At 40.5% G+C, this 20,538-nt stretch overlaps 1 pseudogene; it reads left to right on the plus strand.

Annotated features, from left to right (window-relative positions):
* The first annotated feature begins 7,007 nt into the window (after positions 1–7,007).
* Positions 7,008–20,538, plus strand: part of LOC147418746 (chlorophyll a-b binding protein CP24 10A, chloroplastic-like) — a 68,260-nt pseudogene continuing 54,729 nt past the window's right edge.

Here is a 20,538-nt window from a genome sequence, read left to right on the forward strand (position 1 = left end):
CATAGCACAAGGGTTGGGGTAGTGAGATTCTAAAACTACCCCCATCTTGTTGTGCAAGCAAGGCATAGTGTGGCACCAAATAGGTCTTTTACTAATATCTTGTACATATGAGAAAAACCATAGGAATTTAAATAATAAGGTCACTCAAGATCTTTTTGCATGGTGTGTGCATGGAGCCAAAAAGACGCGATGAGGGGGGGAGTGACAAGCTCTATGATGCCCTTTTTGCGCAACGTGGACAAGACCTAAAATGATGCAATAGTGGGAGCGACAAAGTCTCTGAGCGTCTTTGCACACGATTTAGAAAAACAATATGAATCCATTAACAAGGTGATTCAAGGTTCTTATGTGGTGTGGCCCCACAGAGCTAGAACAACGCAATAGGAGGGTGACAAGCTCACTTGACATGACAAGCGCAATGTGGGAAAGCATTTGAACGGTGTGACAGAGGGAGGAGTGAAAAATTCACTGAGTCCTTTTGCGCACAATGTTGGTACACTGCCAAAATGCGACGAGAGGGAGTAGAGTGACTGGATCATTCAAGCCACAATCCTACGATGTGGGCATTGATCCAAAACAATGTGAGAAAGGAGGTCTTCACGTGTGGTCCCAAGTTGATGTAGATATTATGTACACACGTTATGAGTGCAAGCCCTTGATGTGGTGCCTAGAAGTAGAGGGTAAGTACTGAAAAGTAGAAATTCAAAAAAATAAGAATTAGTCATTAATACGTGTCATCAGCACTATTTGACAATAAATATTTTGTATCTTCTAGTTTAATATTGTACAATATTAAAATAGAAAAGAGTACTTGTACATCGGGCGTAGAATATGATGTTATCCATAAAAACAATAGTAACACCATCAAGTATAGGCTAGCCAAATGAAAGTGACATTTAGACATTTTCTGCTAGAGTAGGAGCACAAAAGCTCAAGCTAGAGGAGACAAGAATTCCATACTTTTATATACATGTCAAGTGAGTATTGGCCTATTTCTTAATCCATGGATTACCAAAAAGCCATTTTTTAGACGTTTTTGGCCCTAATGGAATTATAGTGTTTGGGGTACATTGAGTGTATCTAGTGGTCGGTAGCTCTAAACAAGCAATTTCTCCATTGACACAATGGTCTACCTTCCAAAACCAAGACAAATCTTCCTTACAATTGTTTTGCTTGATTTTCAAATGGTGCACTCTATTGTCAAGTCATCAGGTTTTACATGAGCTCAAAACAAGTTTGGAGGCTTGTTTTCTCATTATGAGGAGCACGCCATTGACTACACATGAGGGATGTGAGAATGGAAGCAGGGTTTCAAAAGTTTATGCCTATTTTCATCCTTGTAGTAATGCATGCCGATGGGCATGCTTACAAACAATGTTTATAAGCATACAATAAATACCTATTATTTAAAACAATTTCAAGCACTATTGTTTGTTGTTTGGGTTTTAAGATTTTTGGGTTCGATTTGGTCTAAGAGTCATACTCTTAACACGTTTATACCAAATTTATGCATGAATTCTTAGTAAACTTATGATTGAATGTTACCTCTAGCTGGCATGCCCATCGGTGGCGCATGTCTATAGACAGTAAAATAAATGTGTACCCTAAACTAGAAAAATAGTTTTGAAGCTACTATAGGTGTGCAAATCATCATTTAGGTTTTAAGATTTGTGGATTGAACTTGGCTTAGGGCGCCCGTTGGGATCCATAGCAAATTAAGTCATGATTTCATGTTACCTCTAGGCATGCCTGTCGATGTGCATGCCTAGAGGTAGTAAATATGAGTCAAATTGACGACCATCTTGAATTTGTCAATATATTTTTAAATTTTTTTATTGTCTGGACATCATTCATAGAAAAATACATATTGAAAATAATCTCTAATCATGCCTATCTACATGCATGCCTAGAGACAATGATGTTTTGGTTATGTAGAGAAGTACTTTTCTAGTTTCATTCATAGCAAGCTTTTGATTGTCTTTTGCCTTTAAGCATGCCTATTTCCATAGCAATAAATGTAGTTCTCTTTCTCTCTCTCTCTCTCTCTCTCTCTCTCTCTCTCTCTCTCTCTCTCTCTCTCTCTCTCTCTCTCTCTCTCTCTCTCTCGCATTAGCAGGGAGGTGGACGATTAAAGAAATTCTAAGGTGATCCATCTACTTGCATCTCCAATGCTCTCTCTCTCTCTCTCTCTCTCTCTCTCTCTCTCTCTCTCTCTCTCTCTCAAGCCTGCACAACCGTGGGAATCGGACCTTGCAAAGCTAAGAACTCTCTACAATCTTGATTGGTGTCAGGAATGATGCTAAGGCTGCCAATTGTTTGCTCTCTCGAAGGAGCCAATGTCAGAGAGAGATTGCTAGTCGGGGGTTGTTGTTGACACAGTACAAGGAGTGCTGGGGAAGGTGCTATGGTGGGTGCATCTTGTGAGGTGCCATAGAGAGAGAGAGAGAGAGAGAGAGAGAGAGAGAGAGAGAGAGAAGACAAGGCTGCAAATGAGCACACATAAAAGAGAGATATCACTTAGAGTTATTTAGCCTTTATAGTCTTCAAATACAAAGAGGTGGCTCTCACTTGGTCGCCCAGTTGGGCTGATCCCAACAATCTCCCCCTTCAGCCAAACTTGGCATAATCTTCATTGCAGTGCCCCCTAGAATTAAAGTCACACTCTCATGACACACATACTTTTAGGTTTACTCCCAACCACGAGTTTCTGGTATACTCATAAACCGTGAGTTTTAGGTTTTGTCATGACCAAGGGTTTGAGGTGTACCCATAACCTGATGCTACCAAGATATCGTTCCCTTTCTTGTAGGTGGAGGTAGGCGTAGCCGCCAAAACACGGAGTTTTTGGTTTACTCCCAAACCCTAGAGTTTTTGGTATACTCTAGTTAACCTCGGGTTTAGGTTTACCCGTTACACACTAGGTTGGTAACCTAACAGGACATAAAAGTGTCCTTTCAGGGTTTTGAAAAAAACCTCCAAAACCATAGTAGATCCACTCATTTTGTGAAATCCTGTCATGAGGTTATAGTTCAAGGCCTACTACACATGGAAAAAATAAGAAACTTGTAAAATTTCTCATCTTTTGGTCACACCAAGCCTCCAAAGTTGATGGACTAGTACATTTTCATCAAAACAGTCATTTCTTACGTTTTGTTGCATAAAAATAAGATTAGGGATTTTTGTAGGACTTGAGATAAATTCCCTAGTTAACTTCAATGGGTTGGTGATCAGAACATATGATTGCTTCTCACTCAGTATTTTTTGTTTTGCCAAAAGAAATAGGTACAAAAAAGTTGAATTTTTACCATTCTGCAAAGCTATCATCAAAGTTTCTATAGCCACGCTCAATACAAATAATATATGCATGTTTTCTTAGTTCTCTATTGTCCTTTAGGTTCATAAGGAGCCATGGAGCATGTCAAAAGAATAATACATCTCTTACCAAGGGGAATCTTGGGGACAAAGATGAAGTGCTAAATACAGCAAACATGAAAAAACTAGGTTCAACATTATGAGTTGTAGAATCCCATAGAAACTATTCAATATCTAGCCAAATTTGATCCTTATGACTAGATATGGTTACTACCTACAAAATGCATGTAGTTTTCACAAGAAACTAAAAATATTGAAAAAGCTATACTTGATATACTAGAATGTTTTGTTTTCTTCTATAATTGAAAAAATCAACCATGGTTGTCTACTATGCAAAATAGGGTATTAGGTGTCCCAAAACTCAAGGAATATTAGCTTTATGCTACAATATGCGACAAAAAATCAAAACTACATTTGGATATCATGAAAGCCACCAAAAAAATCATAGAAGAGCTAAAATTGGCTAAAAAAACAGGATTTGACAATTTTTGTAATTTGGTCATAACTTACAACTTTAACATTTATTTCTCCCTAGAAGCATCAGGACATGTTGAGGACTATTAAAGATAGTTCTCTATCATTATAGACCTCACAAACATGAATTCTAGAGTGGTATAGTTGCAAAAAGTTGAAAAAAGCCAAAAACAGGACCCATTTTTTCACACAGTTTAGGTTGTGAAATGTTGTGCAAAGACAAGGTTAAAGATGGAATTGATATTCCAAAAAAATGTCGAGTTTTTTTCAGCTCATAAGACAACTTTCTAGATAGATAGCATCTCAAAATCCATTTTGAAACTCTTGACATAATTCAAGGAAAATGGTCACTTAACAAGACATACAAGTGTCCCATTACCAACCTAGTGTTAACCTCATGAGATTGGGATTTACAAAACGAGATGGGGCTTTTCAGAGTCGGCGATGGAAGGTCTTACCACCGTCATCATCATAATCGTCGAGGCAATGTCTAATCCCATTACAAAAATATCATCATAATCATAAGGGAATGGCTTGAGGGGTTGGTTTATCATCGTACATCATCAAGCATAATATAGATCATCTCATCATCATACATGTAATCATTATCGTCACCACATTCTCGTGAACCTTCTCTAAGATAAAATAAACCCATTATTTTTTAATGATAGAAAGACTTTCATAAAGTTTTAAAAAAATTGACGTGCAGCCTAGAGTGATGCCAGTGTTTACGTCAAAATGTGTGTGTGTGTGTGTGTGTGTGTCGCTTTGTCGTTGCTTGCTATGATCTCCCACCGCTTTGCCTTGGACAGTCGCCCTCAGCCATCCCCTTTTGGCCGCTTGAGTATTGAGCTCCCGATCGGGGTCGCTCACCAACTGCCCCTCAGAGCTGCTACAGCCTCCTCCTTGACCTCTTTGTTAATTTTCAAATGGGCTGTAACAATTTTAGCCAAGTCACCCTAGAACTCTGATAGAACCAGCTGTCTTCTTTAACAGGGCGAGTGACTTGAATGGAAGAATTAGCAATGATCTTGCTCGAATCAAGCTACCGAAGTCTGACGTTGCTAATTACCACACCAATGAAGGTGGCTTTGTTGGTGGGCATCTTTTCCGCCATTCGATCACTTCAGGCTTCTTGAAGCCCCGATGAATTTGGCAAAAAACTCTTGTCAACGTGGCGTGAAGAAAGCCAAAGAGAGTGGGAGGGTATGGTGAATGCGCATCTGCATGAGGAATGCTGCAGCTGATGTGCACGCAATGCTAGCGCAGCTGAATGTGTCATCGCCATAGCTCCTTCTCCACAAGGACAAACTCTCGCGTTTCCATTTCTGCTGCTTTTGCCAAAGCTGTGATACCTGTTGCTGGGGAAGGTGCTATGTTGGGTGCAGCCTGTGAGGCTCCATAGACGCGCGCGCGCGCGCGCGCGCGAGAGAGAGAGAGAGAGAGAGAGAGAGAGAGAGAGAGAGAGGACAAGGCTGCAAATGAAGCACACGAAAAAGAGAGCAATATCACTTAGAGTTCTTTAGCCTTTATAGGCTTCAAATACAGAGAGGTGGTTCACACCTGGTCGCCCAATTTGGGTTGACCCCAACAGGGAGGCATGCAGTCATGAGGGAGGGGGGAGACTGGGGTGCAGGTACAAAGGCACACCGAGGTGCAAGAGCCGGGGTAGGGAACTCATTTTTAATACTAATGAAATTCATTTTGGTTGGGCTTCTTGTAGGAATTATAAATGGGGTCAATGATTGCGCATTCAAACAATGGTTAAACAAAGCTCTCAATACGCTTCACCTTCATGGACCCAAATAAACAGCAGCTCCAAACAAAAAATAGGCTAAAGCATACATTTGCAAGACAATAACCCCTTCGTGGCATTCAGTATGTTCTTGGGGCCATGTCCAACATAAGTACATGATTATTGAAGAGACTGGCTCATAAAGTGGGTTGGTGAAGATACTAATGAAGTTCTCACAGATGTTTTCCAGAGTCATTTTGTCTATTATTCAGTGGTTATAAATGGTCTCAACCTTTGGCCGAGTAAACCGAGTAAATTCTACTGCAAGTGACAGTGACAAAACAATGAAGTGACTATAGTGGCGTTGTTGCCATTAGGATTGAGTAGATAGAAGACTACTCACAAAAAAGAACCTACAATCTTTAGTTAGTACCAAAAACTCCATAAAATATTCATGTAGCTCGTGGGATCTATAGTGTACTGAGTATTACGATTTTGTTCATGAATTGAATGCACACAGGCATGTGTTCTTGAAGGAAGGTGCGATAGGGGAGGAGGCAATTGTGGCAGAGGAGGAGGCAACTATGGTGGAAGGAGGCATCTAAGACGAGGGAGGAGGCAATTATGATCATGGAGATGGGTGAAGTGGGAGAGGAGGCAAGTGCAGTGGGAGAGGAGGCAAGTGCAGTGGGGGAGAAGGCAACTCTGGCACATGGACAACATAGGAGTTCACAGGGAGGGCCAGGGTAGAGATACACAAAGAGTGGCCTTTGAATTCTAGGATTCCAGAGAGGAGTGCACGCCAGCATGGCATGCGCTCATAGGTGTGTCCAGTTTAATTTCTAATGCTTCATTAGCAAAGTATAGTCACATGCAACAAAGAAAGAGAGAGAGAGAGAGAGAGAGAGAGAGAGAGAGAGAGAGAGAGAGAGAGAGAGAGAGAGAGAGAGAGAGAGAGAGAGAGAGAGAGAAGGCAGAACACTCGCATTTGTGAGAGAGAGGGAACGAGGGACAAGTGGGGGAAAGATGGAATTGGAGCAAATAGGGAGTGCATTTGTGGATCTCTATTACTCCATCTTTGACACCAACATGCCATATTCTTCGAGAAAAACACCAAGGAGATGCACGAGATGGAGCATCGATATTCATGGTGGTCAAGAGCATTATAAGTTGGATGTGCTACTATATGGGTCAAGTTTTGTGAGGGTTACAATAGGTGCTAGTGAGTTGAGATGGGAAAGTGATGGGCTACTAGCAAATGGGTTTTCTACAAGAGGTAGAGAAAGTGGCTACGGGAGGGGGTGGTGCTATACTACCTGTGAGTGATAACAGTGATGCGGCTAAGGAAAGAGAGCACCAAGCCTAGAGGAGTTCATATGTGCTAAGAATCCCTCTCATCAACCAAGTAGACCGTGCATACTACTATATGTTCGCCCCCTTCAATGTCTCTCACCTTATTTGCATGGCCACCAAGAAGGTATCTACCCGGTCCTCCTCCGAAAAGAAGCCGTGGTTTCTTGGGGTTAGGGGAGGTGGCAACATTGTTGATCCTAAATGGCTTGATAGATTGCTCCCCGATGACTATGAATTTGATCCCCTCTGACATGGAAAGGATACAACGGCCAGTGACGGTGAAATTTTTGTGGTGGGGCAAGCATGATATGGAGTCCCCTATCTCCAAGCTAGAGCTCAACCTAGAACATTATTTCCATTATCTTTTGGAATTTTGGTTGGTACTCAATCGTTGTTGATGCAATAGGTTGATAGCAAGATATGGGGTGATGACTCCTTTGACACTAATTCCCAATCTATTGAGTGGCTACCCTCTGTCTCACAAATCAAAAACTTTGTGAATACCATAGGTCTCCAAGGATTCTTTGACTCTCTTGCATTTGTTGGTGAATTGAAGAATGGCAAGTAAATTCTTGACTACTCTAATTTTGAGAGGTTACAACTCAAAGAGATCAATGATGCTCACCTTGTCATGGTCACTATGGCCGCCTTACTACATAGCACAACATGGGTTCATTCCATTTTGATCTTTGCCTGGGTTGTAGTTTGTTCAAAAAATCTCGCTCGGGCTATGGTAAGACTCCCACACCTAAAACAAGGTCCCAAAGGTCTACGTTGCTTAGGTCATTGTGCATATGGTCTCTGAGGATATGTCTTTGGTTTGGATTCACCTTGGTTAGCTATGAACATCAGAGTCCCTTGACTTAGGGTAAACCCCTCGCCTTGATTTAAATTGCTCTTCATCAACTCTAAGCTGTAGAGGAAGAGATTGCACTTTCTTGGTCATAGGTTTCCATGGCCCTTAGTGAGTAAGGATCATTATGATGATAATGTCCATGGTGTTCCTCCTCGTGAAACATTTTTATTGGCACTAAGATCTCTCTTCACGATATTTTTTTGGATATACATACCTCACAATTGCTTGATTATCTCCCGATAGTGGGGGTTGATGGCCTAACACTAGTCTTGGTCTTTCTGATCCTGGTTGCAATTTCATTGGTGCTGAGGCATACCTCAGTGGTGGTGGTGTTGGACTATTGGGTTGATACTAAGGATTTGCTGGCATATTTTGGACTTTCCTTAACTTGTCCCCAATTATTATAGCATTCCTCAGTGGAATTATTCATCCACTTATTTTCAATAGCACACCATTTTGGCTTAGGATATGGCTACAACAACATAGAGCAATGTGGTGTTGGATGATCTCCTCCACAGGTTAAGCATCACCTCAAGGGTGGTATCCTTTGGTTTGGAAATCCCAACTTTGGCCCCATTCTTCTCACGAGCTCCTCCACAAGCTCTTCAATGATCATTGATGTTTGTTGGTGCTGTGTTGTTTTCGTAGTGCTTGGTCCACTGGCCACTGATCTAGAATTTGTTGATCCTACATCCACATCCCTTGATGCTTCTTTGTAATTCTGGAAGTTGTCCATTGAGTAGACAAATTTCTTTGTAACCTTGTCCAGAATCATACAAATTTTCAAAAGTAAATTGTTATTGCAGTGTTCGTTCTTGAGCCCTTCTATGAACAATACTACCTGACGATCTTCCAGAGATTTCTCATGTAGTGGAAACTCTTGATGTATTGCTTGAAGTGCAAAGAGGCTTCTCAATATTTCTCTCCCTCTTTTTGTTCGAAGGAATGAATCTGCAACAAGGTATTGTGCTTGATTCGCCTCATGGAAAACTCTTCCACAAAATTCTGAAGTAACACGTCTATATTCCCATATTCTTCTTTTTTCAAGGTTTGGAACCAAGTGAGGGTAGTGCCTTCCAAGGTCAACCCGAATCCTTCAAATAGGATGTGAAAATTCGTGACATATTCAGCTCTCAATACTTGTTTAGAAGAACTTGAGTGTGCATGGGGGTCCCATGATCCCTTATATTTTGAAGCCATGCATTTTGCAACTTGGGACGGGTGCATGGGTCTTGGATCATTGACATACGTCATCATTCCAGGAGTTCCTACGAGAGATTCCTCATATGGGGAGGTCGTCATTCTAGGTGTGGATCTATGTTTCTCCCTTGTATGAACATTTGGTCTTGCCCTCTCAATATGATGTGGTCTAGATGACCCTGTAATGGTCGTATAACCACCTTTGATATGCTCTATTTTTGATAGGCTATCTCTTCTCATCCATGGATCTTGAATCTTCGTTCCTGTCCTATGGACATTCTCTACATGGGGTGGAATTTATGTGTTTTGATCCATGAAACTCACCTCTTTCTCAATCGAATTTGTAAGGGTTATTTGATTCAAATAGATGACAGAAAACAGTTCTCCCTAATCGGAAAGCCTTTCCATTAGCATATAAGCGTGCCTATACTCATGCCCCTTGCAAATTAGTCATTTCCCCACGTCAAGATGGTAGACATACATGTATATCCGCTTGTGGGATGGGTGTCTAACCTCACTCATATCTTATTGCAGACATAGCGACCGGGGGGATTCACCATGTAAAACTTACCGCACCACGTAAGTGTAGGGGAGGGGGGTTTTTTTACAAGTTACATAAGCGTATAAGTTAGGGGTAGTCCCCCAATAATTTATCTTCCAAGCTTAAAGATAAGGGAGGGGATATCATATTTATGGGATGGGAGGGGGGGGGAGTGAGAAAAGGGGAAAATGAGAGGAAGTATTTGTGTTTCAAAATCATGGCTTCCCAAAAGAGTCTGCCCTCAAACTTGTGAGGATGGGAGGGGTTGGGCAGCATAGACGCCTTGGAAAAAAATCTTCATAGCACGCCCATGACATGGCTTCCAGCTCACCAGAAGGGAAGCTTATCCACCGCTCCATGTGACAGACGATCAAGAAGGCGGAATGCAGGATTGGTCTAGCTCACTGCGGTGCATGGCCGTCTGGATACGTCTGACAGAGGCCTTAGATAAGATAGGGGTATGATAGTTTTTTGCATTGATTGTCGTATAAGTGTAGAAAGGGGAGTCATATTCCCTAATATGAATCGTATATAGGGGTTTTATCAAAGTTGTCCGCTCGCAGGTGGCGTCCCATTTTGTATATAGAGTGAATCCCCCGGGCATAGCGAGAACCACGAATATAATTTTCAATCATGGGATGAAGCCAACTCAACTAGTGCATAAAGGCTACAAGAGTTTGTCAATCTCTTGGAAAACAACAAACAACTCGCATCTAACTCAGGCTACACTCAAGTGACTGAAATCACCAAAAGTCAATCACTCATCGGCAAACAAATCACATCTGTTACAGCATCAAATGACATCCAAACATAACAAAACTTCTAGGACATGTTTATAAGAGCTAAGCACACATGCTTATGATCTTAAATCTCACTTTAGGTCAAGTGCAAAACTCGTGATTATTAACAGCAGTGGATTTTTGACCTAGTCGTTTTCGACCCAGAATGCATCTAAATGCTTAGCAATGATGCCCCAATACCCCGCTATGCTTAGTTTTTTATTTTGAATTGTAAATTCCTACTTATGATGAAATTAGGCCGTGGGTCGACGATGCCAAAAGCTATGAAATACCATGAAATGCTTACTTCAATGCGTAGAGCTCTTACTTGCGGTTGCAACGCAATAGACATGACTGCAATGTGACAATCGGGGAGGGAGTAGGAAGCGCGAGAAGGAGAGAAGTGAGCGTCGTTAGCTCACGCTGTGTATTTCATTATCCAAAACTTAATAATAACTTTATAAAATTGGCTTTTATACCTTAGCCAAGGTTTTTAGTGGTCAAAACTAATAATCTGGGAGCTCTAACTAAAGACAAGTAAAGACAGGTTGATACAATTTGGAAGCTTGTAGCCCCGGCTCATCAATTACAAAGTTTATCCGGAAAACAGGAGTTACAATATTCTTGATTCATCAAAATAATAAATGTTTTTACAATGAGAGCTCCGAAAAATGATATCCGAGTTAGCTTGTTGCTAACATTCCCCCCTCCTCGCGTGTGTCGTCCCTTGACACATCTTTATGGGCTGAAATAATCTTTGGGTTGACGGCTGGTGAGGTGGTCTTTAAGTGCATGTAAAGCTTTCTTATATCTGATCTTTCTTTCTTTGTCTAGAACCTACAAAAATTGCATAATGATTTTGTTCTCTAGCTCGATGGCGGAGTAGCCTACAAATCTAGAAGTTGGGTTGTTGATCACTGGCCCAAAAATCTTTGTTCGCGAAATGTAAACCCTGTGTAGAACGTTCTTCAAACGACAACATATTATGAGATGGCAAGAACATGCAACGGGCGTAGAAGCCATAAAGGACTTCTTCGAAAGGTTGGCCATTGAGGTCGTAGCATAGACCCTTATTGCCCTCGAGGAAAGACATCCACGGTGCTCCTGCTTGCTCTGGCTCATGAAAGGCTTCAATGCATGTGAATAGCATTCGGCAAATTTTATAGAGCATAGCATATGAGAGATCAGGGAGACTTTTGAAGAATGCCATGGCACCCGTTAGGGTTTTTCCCATGTATTCCTCAGTCGGCATTCCCTTTTCTGGAGCTGGCAATCTTGGATAATTCGGCCATGTAGGCCGCTTTTTTGTGATTGCCTCATGTGCTTGCCACGTCCTTACTCTTAGTACATGACAAAAAGTCAAGTCTTTTTGAAGTGCCACAGGTGCTCTTCTGAAGAGAATCAAGTATCTAGAATTCTTGTTCAGCCAGCTCTTTCTCCACATGGGGTGGACTTCATCTGCGTCTTCTACTTGCATATCTTTATATAGTCGTTCCTTGACCTGTATTAGCTCTACCTTGATCAAGGGATATGGCAGTGATGTTAATGCCATTGTGGATTGATTTGGTTGGGAGTGAGTTGAGTGACATTGACAGAATGAAGAACTCTCAACTCCCAATACATCACTGCTTTCATTGCTCATCCGTCTCCTGGGCAACCTTCTCCTTAAGTGCATCTTCTTCAGCTTTTGAGAGTTGGACCATTGGCACTTCATCTTCTTCTGTTAATGGTACCTCAAAGCTATCTTCTCTGCCTAGCCCTTCTTCCGGCTATGTTTCATCTCAGTGAAAGAGACTGAGGGAATTTCAATGTGGGATTGTTCTGATGTACCTCTTCTTCCTGCATCTCTTGTTGTCCATCTCGTAGTAGCTGATTAACTCTCTTGCACTCTGCTATCTCCTTGAGTAGCTATTCTTCTCTTTGTGTTTTGAACATTGTAACCATCTTTGGTACAGTAGATGATGTTTTGGGCACCCAGATTTGAATCAGCTTGTCCTTAAGCTGTGCTTTTGGTACCCAAATTTTCCTGACTGCTTGCATGCTACTTGTAGCATTTGCTTGTCGATAGGAGGGAGAAGATTGATTGCTTTGTGGTTTTCTCTGTTGGTAACTCCCTTTCCATTTCTCATTGCTTGATGCAATTAAAACAATGAGCTATTCGCCTTTAGGTGATAGCTTGAGCTGATTGGTATCCCAATCTAGTACTGCCTTGTATGTCCGCATCCATGAGATTCCAAGAATCATTCATGTGTTCATCTAGTAAGCATACAAACTGATGAGGACATGAACATCCATGTACTATCACATTTAAGTTGACTACTCTCAATGTTGGTGTTGGGTTCTTGTTGCGTCCTTTGATAGTCGTTATTCCTGCTGTCAAAGATTGACTTTTTGCTTTCTTATACGTGGAATAATTGACTGCATTTACTCGAGCTCCTGTGTCGACCAATGCATTCGTACTATGATTGTCCAGTTGTACTTTGATGCGAAGTTCCATCCCATCTAACCATTCATCATCTGTTGTGACACTGCATCTTTCTGCAATTCCCATTGTCGGTCATCTATTTCCAGAGTGTTGATGAGAGCAGCTTTCCTTTTGAATACCAAATCCAAGCTTCTTCTTGGGCTTCATCAATAAGCTGCTGTCATTTTATCTTTCTTTGCTTAGCTGCATGCATCCTTTCTAACAATTCATTGGTTAGTGGCAAATCGTACTTCTTTAAATGACATCCACTAATCCAGTTAGCCATTGGTTCACCATCTAGGGTGGACAACTTAACTGCTCAACTTGGAGATACATCTTCAATGATAAACTATTCGTTTCTTTTTTCTTAAACTTGGAAATGTGTTGCTTAAGGAAATAGACTAAAACTAAGTCCCCTTTTTTGAAGATTTTTGTAATTAGAGGGGAATCAAAAAACTATTTTTGTTTCCGCTTTTGTTCATAGATGTGAGCTACATCAGTTAGCCTCTGCTCATCTAGCTTTTCTAAATCTTCAAGTGTCTCTTTGACAATTCATGTCCAGTCCACTCAAGATCCTTAGCTACCCTTAGTGTCGGCAATAGCAATCCTATGGGCAGTATTGGCATCAAGACCATAAACAAGGTTAAAGGGTGTAGCGTTTAAAGTTGTTTTGAATGAAACTTGATAAGCCCATACAGCAGCATGGAGATTCATTTCCAAGTCTTTCCTTCCTGAACTAACCACTTTATTCAATACCGAGCTAAGAATTTTATTTGTATGCTCAGCTTGTCCATTTGCTTATGGGTGATACGGAACTGATTTGTTATGGATGACCATAAATTCGTTAAGCAGATACTCGATTACCTCATTGAGGAAATGAGTTCCCCTATCAGTGACTATTTCTATTGGTAGTCCATATCTTGTGAACACATACTCATATAAGAATGCGGCGGTGGTTCTGGCATCATTCTTTTGAGTTGCTTAGCCTCGGTCCACTTGGTCAAATAGTCCGTAGCTACAATGATATATTGAGCTTGGATTCTATAAGCAGGTGGCTGTATTGGCCCAACAAAATCTATACCCCATTTTGAGAAAGCTCTAGCCCCCATCATTGGTCTTAAGGGCATGCTATCTACACGAGTTGGCATTTTTGCTTGTTGACAAGCATCACACCTTCGAACATACTCTTTGGCATCTAGAAAAAGTGTTGGCCACCATATGCCTTCCATTAAGATTTCTCTTGCAGTGGTCTCACTAGAAAAGTGACCTCCAGCTAATCCAGCATGTACTTGTTCCATAATGGGAATACATTCGTCTTCATTTGCACAAAGACTCAAGTGTTGATCTTTACCTCTCGATGCAGTTGGTTTTCGATAAGAGCATAATCTCTTGCTTCAGTTTCAATTGCTCTTTGACGGCATTTACTCATATCCTCAGGAAATGTTCGGCTTGATAAGTAAGAAACTAGATAGTTACTCCACTTAGGAACATGCGACATTTGGAACAATGTTACATAAGGTATGGGTGTTTTTTTTTTGACAGTGAAGACAATTTTTCACAAAAGAATGAACATCACTCCTCATAGTTGGCCAAAATACTCCAAGTCTCAAGATCCGTTGCACAGTTTGGTCTTCCGCAAATTGAAGGCCTACTATGGTAATATGTCCTTGACCTAGGTATTGGGCCGAGGGGATTCACTCTATATACAAAATGGGATGCCACCTACGAGCAGACAACTTTGATAAAACCCCTATATATGACTCATATTAGGGAATATGACCCCCCTTTCTACGCTTATACGAAGACAATCAATGCAAAAAACTACCATACCCCTGTCTTACATATAAATTTTAGGTCTCACATGATCTAACTGAGTAAAACTAGCCAGAGAGCGTGTAGCATAGTGACTGGCAATGTACTAAAGAACCTCTTTTGGTGATAACTAGATGTACCCTCAATGTGTCTTAGTTTGACTTTCAAACTATGTGCCCATTCAACCTGCACTCTAGCTACTCGTCCAATTCTTACGCATCTAAATTACTCAAAAGACATGGTTATAAAGTTATGTTAGGTTCTCCATGTAACTTTGCATCTATACAAACTCTTTAACTATAATCACAAAGCAAGCAATTGACACAAGGCAGTGTTAGTTTCTGCATGTATCTTTGTAGCTATTGACTCACAAGTTCGAGGGAACACTTTTTTGGGAAGCCATGATTTTGAAACACAAAAACTTCCTCAGCTTTTTCTCTTTTATCACTTCTCCCCCCCCCCCCCCCCCCCCCCCCCCCCCCCCCATAAATATGATACCCCCTCCCTTATTTTTAAGCTTGGGACATAAATTATTGGGGGCCTGCCCCTAACTTATACGCTTATGTAACTTGTAAAAAAAACGCCCTCCCCTGCACTTACGTGGTGTGATAAGTTTTCCATGGTGAATCCCTTGGGGTATTGGGTCTTCTCCTCAGGATTAATGCATAAAAGCAATATTCCATCTCGATTTTTTGTATAGGCTTCCAGGTAGTAGTTGATACATAGTCGATTGCTCAATTAATCCGATTGTAATAAGAAGTGGTATTTGTGAATCCACTTGAGCTATGGTCATCAATGATACCATGTTTTTTGACCATTAAGGTATCATTTCTACGGAGAATAGATATTCATCTGGTAGATCATCGTCTACTCCTTTAGGTGGTTCTCCTCAAACAATCCTTGACAAATGATCTGCTCTTTGATGAGTGGTGCCCTTTTTTACAACTACAGTGAAATCAAATTCAAGAAGAATGATGAACCATCTCACTATTCTTCCTGTGTTGCATGGCTTGTTGACCAAGTACAATAAGGCTTGGTGGTCCACGAAGAACACAAATTTGTTAGCTAATAGGTAATGTCTATACTTTTTCACGACATAGATCATTCCTATTCCTTCCCTCTCGGTGGTGATATAGTTCTTTTCTGCCATGTTCAACTGTCGGGTAGCATAAGAAATAGGAAAATCAATTTTCTCGTCTCCTGGTTGAGCTAGTATACACTTGATGGCAAAATTGGAAGCGTCTACATGTATGTGGAATATCTTATTCCAATCTAGTGCTTTCAATATTGGAGCTGAAGTGAGAGCTTGCTTAAGCATCATGAAGGATTCTTCACACTCATCAATCCATTCAAAGTGTGTAATCAAGTTGTACATGGGTTTTGCAATTATAGCGTACATGTAAATGAACCGTCTGTAATATCCACAATGTCCCATGAAGGCTTGAACCCCCTTGACTGTTGTCGATGTAGGCAAAGCAGCAATACCATGAATTTTATCCAGGTCAGTAGCTATTCCATTTTTAAACACTATATGTCCAAGAATTTTTCCTTGTCTACCCATGAATGTGCACTTCTCAGGATTTAAGCAAATCCTATAAAGTCTACATTTTTCAAATACTTTTTTTAATTGTTCAAAATGATCAGCCCGAATTGATGAATGTACACATAGATCATCCATATATACTTCCAAGAAATTCCTAAGATATTCTTTAAAATAATGGCTCATCAATATTTGAAAAGTGGCAGAAGCATTGGTTAACCCAAAAGGCATAACCCGATAGGCAAAAATAACCCATTACGTTGCAAAGGTAGTTTTATGATGATCTTTTAGGTCAACCAAAAGTTGATTGTATCCCGAAAATCCATCTAAAAAACTGTAAGCTTCTTTTCTTGAAACTCGTTCTAAAATATGCTCAGTGATTGGAAGAGGAAATTTGTTTCTAATGATAGCTTCATTCACTTTCTTGAGGTTGACACATACTCGTAATTTTCCATTTTTCTTGGGTACTATCACAATTGGAGACACCCAATCTGTGTGTTCAATTTCACAAATGAATTTGGTTTCCTTTAGCTTTTCAATCTCTTCTTTGATCTTCCTGGAAAAATTTTCATTATATGTGTATGGCCTTTGTCTACTTGGTTTCGCATCATCTCTCATGGGTATGATATGTTGACAGATTTCTGGATCCACACCCTTGAGATCCTTACAAGACCAAGCAAAGATATATTGGTATTCCTTGAATAAGCTTAATAGAATCTCTTCTTCTTCTTCCGTAAGGTCATTTGCAATGTAGGCTGGTCTAAGCTCTTCTCTTGGTTCGGCAAGATCTATTTTTTTTGGCGTTTTCAGGTCCTTCGTAGGACTCGCCCTATTTTCGTAGTAATCTGATAGGTAAGTTCGACTATGATTTTTCGATCTTGGAGAGTATGTATCTTGTAATGGGATGGAACACTCATTACATCTTTACCATCTTCTTCAGTGGTTTCCATTTTTGTTGTATATATCTCCTTTAGAGATTTTTTCAACTCTTGATATTTCTTTTTTTGTTCAACTCGTGTCATGGTTGAACCCTTGTCCTGGTTTTTAGGTTTTGCTTGAGTTTCCTTTCTCGTTTTTCTCATTGTTTTTGACATTTTGGATTTTCATTTGAAGGATATCTACCAGTGATTTTGTCCTCGACACAATCATGTGCATCTATCTGCATCAGGAGCTGTGTTCTATTGGAGACTGATGGCATAGGTTGAGCTTTCAAATTTCTAGTGTCTATTTTTTGTCTATACCATTTTTGTCTTCTCGGTTTCTGGTTAGGAAAGTCAGAAAACTTTTCCTCCCCTCCTTTCATGAGTGTCTTAGCTCACATGTTTTTTTTCGGACCCCGAATCAGCTGAGGTAGCTGAGTGTTCTTCTAACTCATTTGTTGCATCATATAGAGGTCTGAAAAGATTTGTTGAGCTTTCATCAAGTCCTTGGATTCATGAATTTTGTCTTCAATGTGAAGGGTTGAGATTATTTGGATGGGAATTATGTCATAGCCGTCCTCATTGCAACGCTAGAACACGGCGCACAAAAATCGAGGCAAATATTGACGAAATAAAGTTAGTTTTAAAACTAAAAAGCGTTGAAATAGGCCTCAAAAGAGATGTCGGCATAAGTATCGATATATTATGCATCGAAATAAATTATGAAATGAGCGTCGAAATACGCAATGAAATAACTACGATAATATTATAGCATATTGTGACGCCTCTATCGATGTCTATATCGATGCTTATACCGTACTCTATACCGACGACCAAACCTGCAAATTTTTTTTGGGCAGAGAGGGCTGGGAATTGATGTTGCATGTACTGCAACAAAAGAAAACAGTCGTCTATACGCAAAGGAAGAGTGCACAAGTAACCGCACTCCACCTACAAGCTAACACTAAAGAGCGAGTGTATGGCAATTGGAAAAATTGTAAGAAAAACATAAACCATAAAATCAAAAGCTTGATCATGGCATAACGCCATAAAGATTTTATCACCATAATTAAAACATGAGTCAAAAACTGCAAAACCACAAACATAACCTGTTTGCCATACCATAACCATTACCATAACTTTCTTGTCATACCATAACAATAAAAAACCTTACCATCATTGCACAACCATAACCATAAGCATCACATGATTTCCATACCATCATAGAAAAAACATAACCTTAACTTGATTGCCAAATCTTAACCATAACATCTGTGCCATACCATAAACATAACCATAAACCATAAACATAAGCACCACAAAATCGTTCATATGCAAACAATCACTGAATGAGAAGACCCTCATGGTAATGCCTCCTAGTCAACGTCCTCTCCCTCCTCCTGCTCAGCTGGGTCAAAAGGGCCACAAGTCCATGCTTGTACCCATACTTCTCCTCTCGGCGTGTCCGAGGACGCTTCACGACAACTTTCTGCAAAATTATGGTTTAATCATCATTAGATAAAACTTCAAATAACATATATATTTCAATAATTCAAAGCATACGTATAATACTTACAAACTCATGTCAAAGCGTATCATAGCCTCCACTCCCAAAATGTAGTCCCGGGCGTAGGGTCGGCCGTAGTAGGTCTAGAGGGACCTGCTACCCAAAGGTGTTGTGCCATCTCGATCTACTCTAGTGTGAACTGAAACAAAAACGAGCCCATCTGCTCGGGTGACATGCTGGCCGGAGTGACAGGAAACTAAAACTAGGAGAGTATGGCTCATCTTCATCGGCCATGGCTAATCATACACAAACAACACCCACAAAATACGTTAGTTTATAGAAGAAATGTTTAATCAATACAAATAACAAATCAATGAAGCTGCTACACAAATGAATGAATCTAAAGTGTATTGTAGGCTAATAAAAAGAGTTTTACAAAAGAGTTCCTAGCAAAAATCATTATTTAATCTCTCATCCTCTATGAGATTCGATGAACCAAAGATGTCTCCACAACTTTTTCACAATGCTGCAAAAGTACAAATGTATCCACGCATATGTCCACACCCGTCTAGAGTTTACTTGAATCAATACACTCTTGTCTTTACGCACACTTTCATTAGGGCCGCTGGTAATAATTTTGAACCACTTGACATCAAAGATAAACATATCAAACTTTCTAAAGCATCTCTTGGATTTAGCCAAAGTATTCAAGCTGGCTAGTCTCTGTATTCTCATCCTGGCACTACTCCTACTTTCTTGAACAAAGCTTGCCCTAACACCACTGTCGAAAGTGACCCTTTGTTCGTCGTCGATCCGTTGCACTCTGAAGTGTTTCCCATGCGACCACAAAGCTTCATATTTGTGATACTGCAGCCACAAAATTGAAACAGATTAAAAGTTATTTAAGCAATGTGATCGTGCGGAGCTCAAAAAGGAAGTTGTGAAATATACATGCCAATCGCAACCCCTTGACATCTCCTCTTCCTCTTCAGTAATCAACACTCCATTCTTCTTTGCCTCTGAGATTGTCACATCTAACCACCGCCTAGTTGGAAAGTCAGGCAATTTTTGAAGATGATCTAGAAACGGAAGGTTTTAGTGGCAGGGTTGCACTTGAATTGAAGGAGATCTGTAAATCGTTGTTGCTTTTTCCATTTATACCTCTCTAGATAGTTTTGCATGATGTCTGAGTTGAGAAGGCAAAATCTCATAACCTTTTCTCGCATTGTGATGTCCATCTTCCTAACGATGCCTTGTCCCTGCGGCTCGTCTCCTGTCACCTTGATGTTGACCTCAATAGTCCAAATTCGGGGCATCTCTGAATCAATTGAGATAAAAAATTCACTGATGAGGACAAGAGACTCTTGTACAAGCCATCCTTCGGCCATACTACCCTCAGGGCGAGCCCTTTGACGAACAAACCCCTTTAAAGTCTTCATAAATCTCTCCAAGAAGAACATCCACCTACTACAGACCACCCCAGCAACTGCAAGTTCATTGATCACATGCACAAGTACATGCATTTAGATGGTAAGAATGTTTGTTGGAAAGTAGTTCTCCACCATGCACATTGCTTCAATAGCATTTAAGCGTGTTGCATCGATGTTGTCTTCTCTTATCTCTTTTGAATTGATCCAGCGTACCAGCTCATTGATTTTGTAGATTGTTCTTCTAATGTCATCTATCAATCAACCCTTTATGGCAATTGGTAAGATGAACTGTAAAGATTTGTGCCAATTGTGGTACTTAAGACCACTGAGATTTTCATCCCTTGTAAAAGCCGTTTTCAAACATCGCATGCATCTTGTGGGAGTCTTGAATGAAGATATAGTCTTCTTTACTTGTTGTTCTTCTGCACAACTCAGAACCCATGGACCTTTTGGTATAGCAAACTTTCCATTGGGTTTAAGTCGAGGCCACATCTCTGGCATTCGACTCATAGCCTACAGGTCATCTCTTTGGGCCTTGCTCTCCCTTTTTCTAGT

Source organism: Adiantum capillus-veneris, chromosome 29 (assembly GCF_014529385.1).
Source record: "Adiantum capillus-veneris isolate H3 chromosome 29, ASM1452938v2, whole genome shotgun sequence".
In the NCBI taxonomy this organism is placed as follows: Eukaryota; Viridiplantae; Streptophyta; class Polypodiopsida; order Polypodiales; family Pteridaceae; genus Adiantum; species Adiantum capillus-veneris.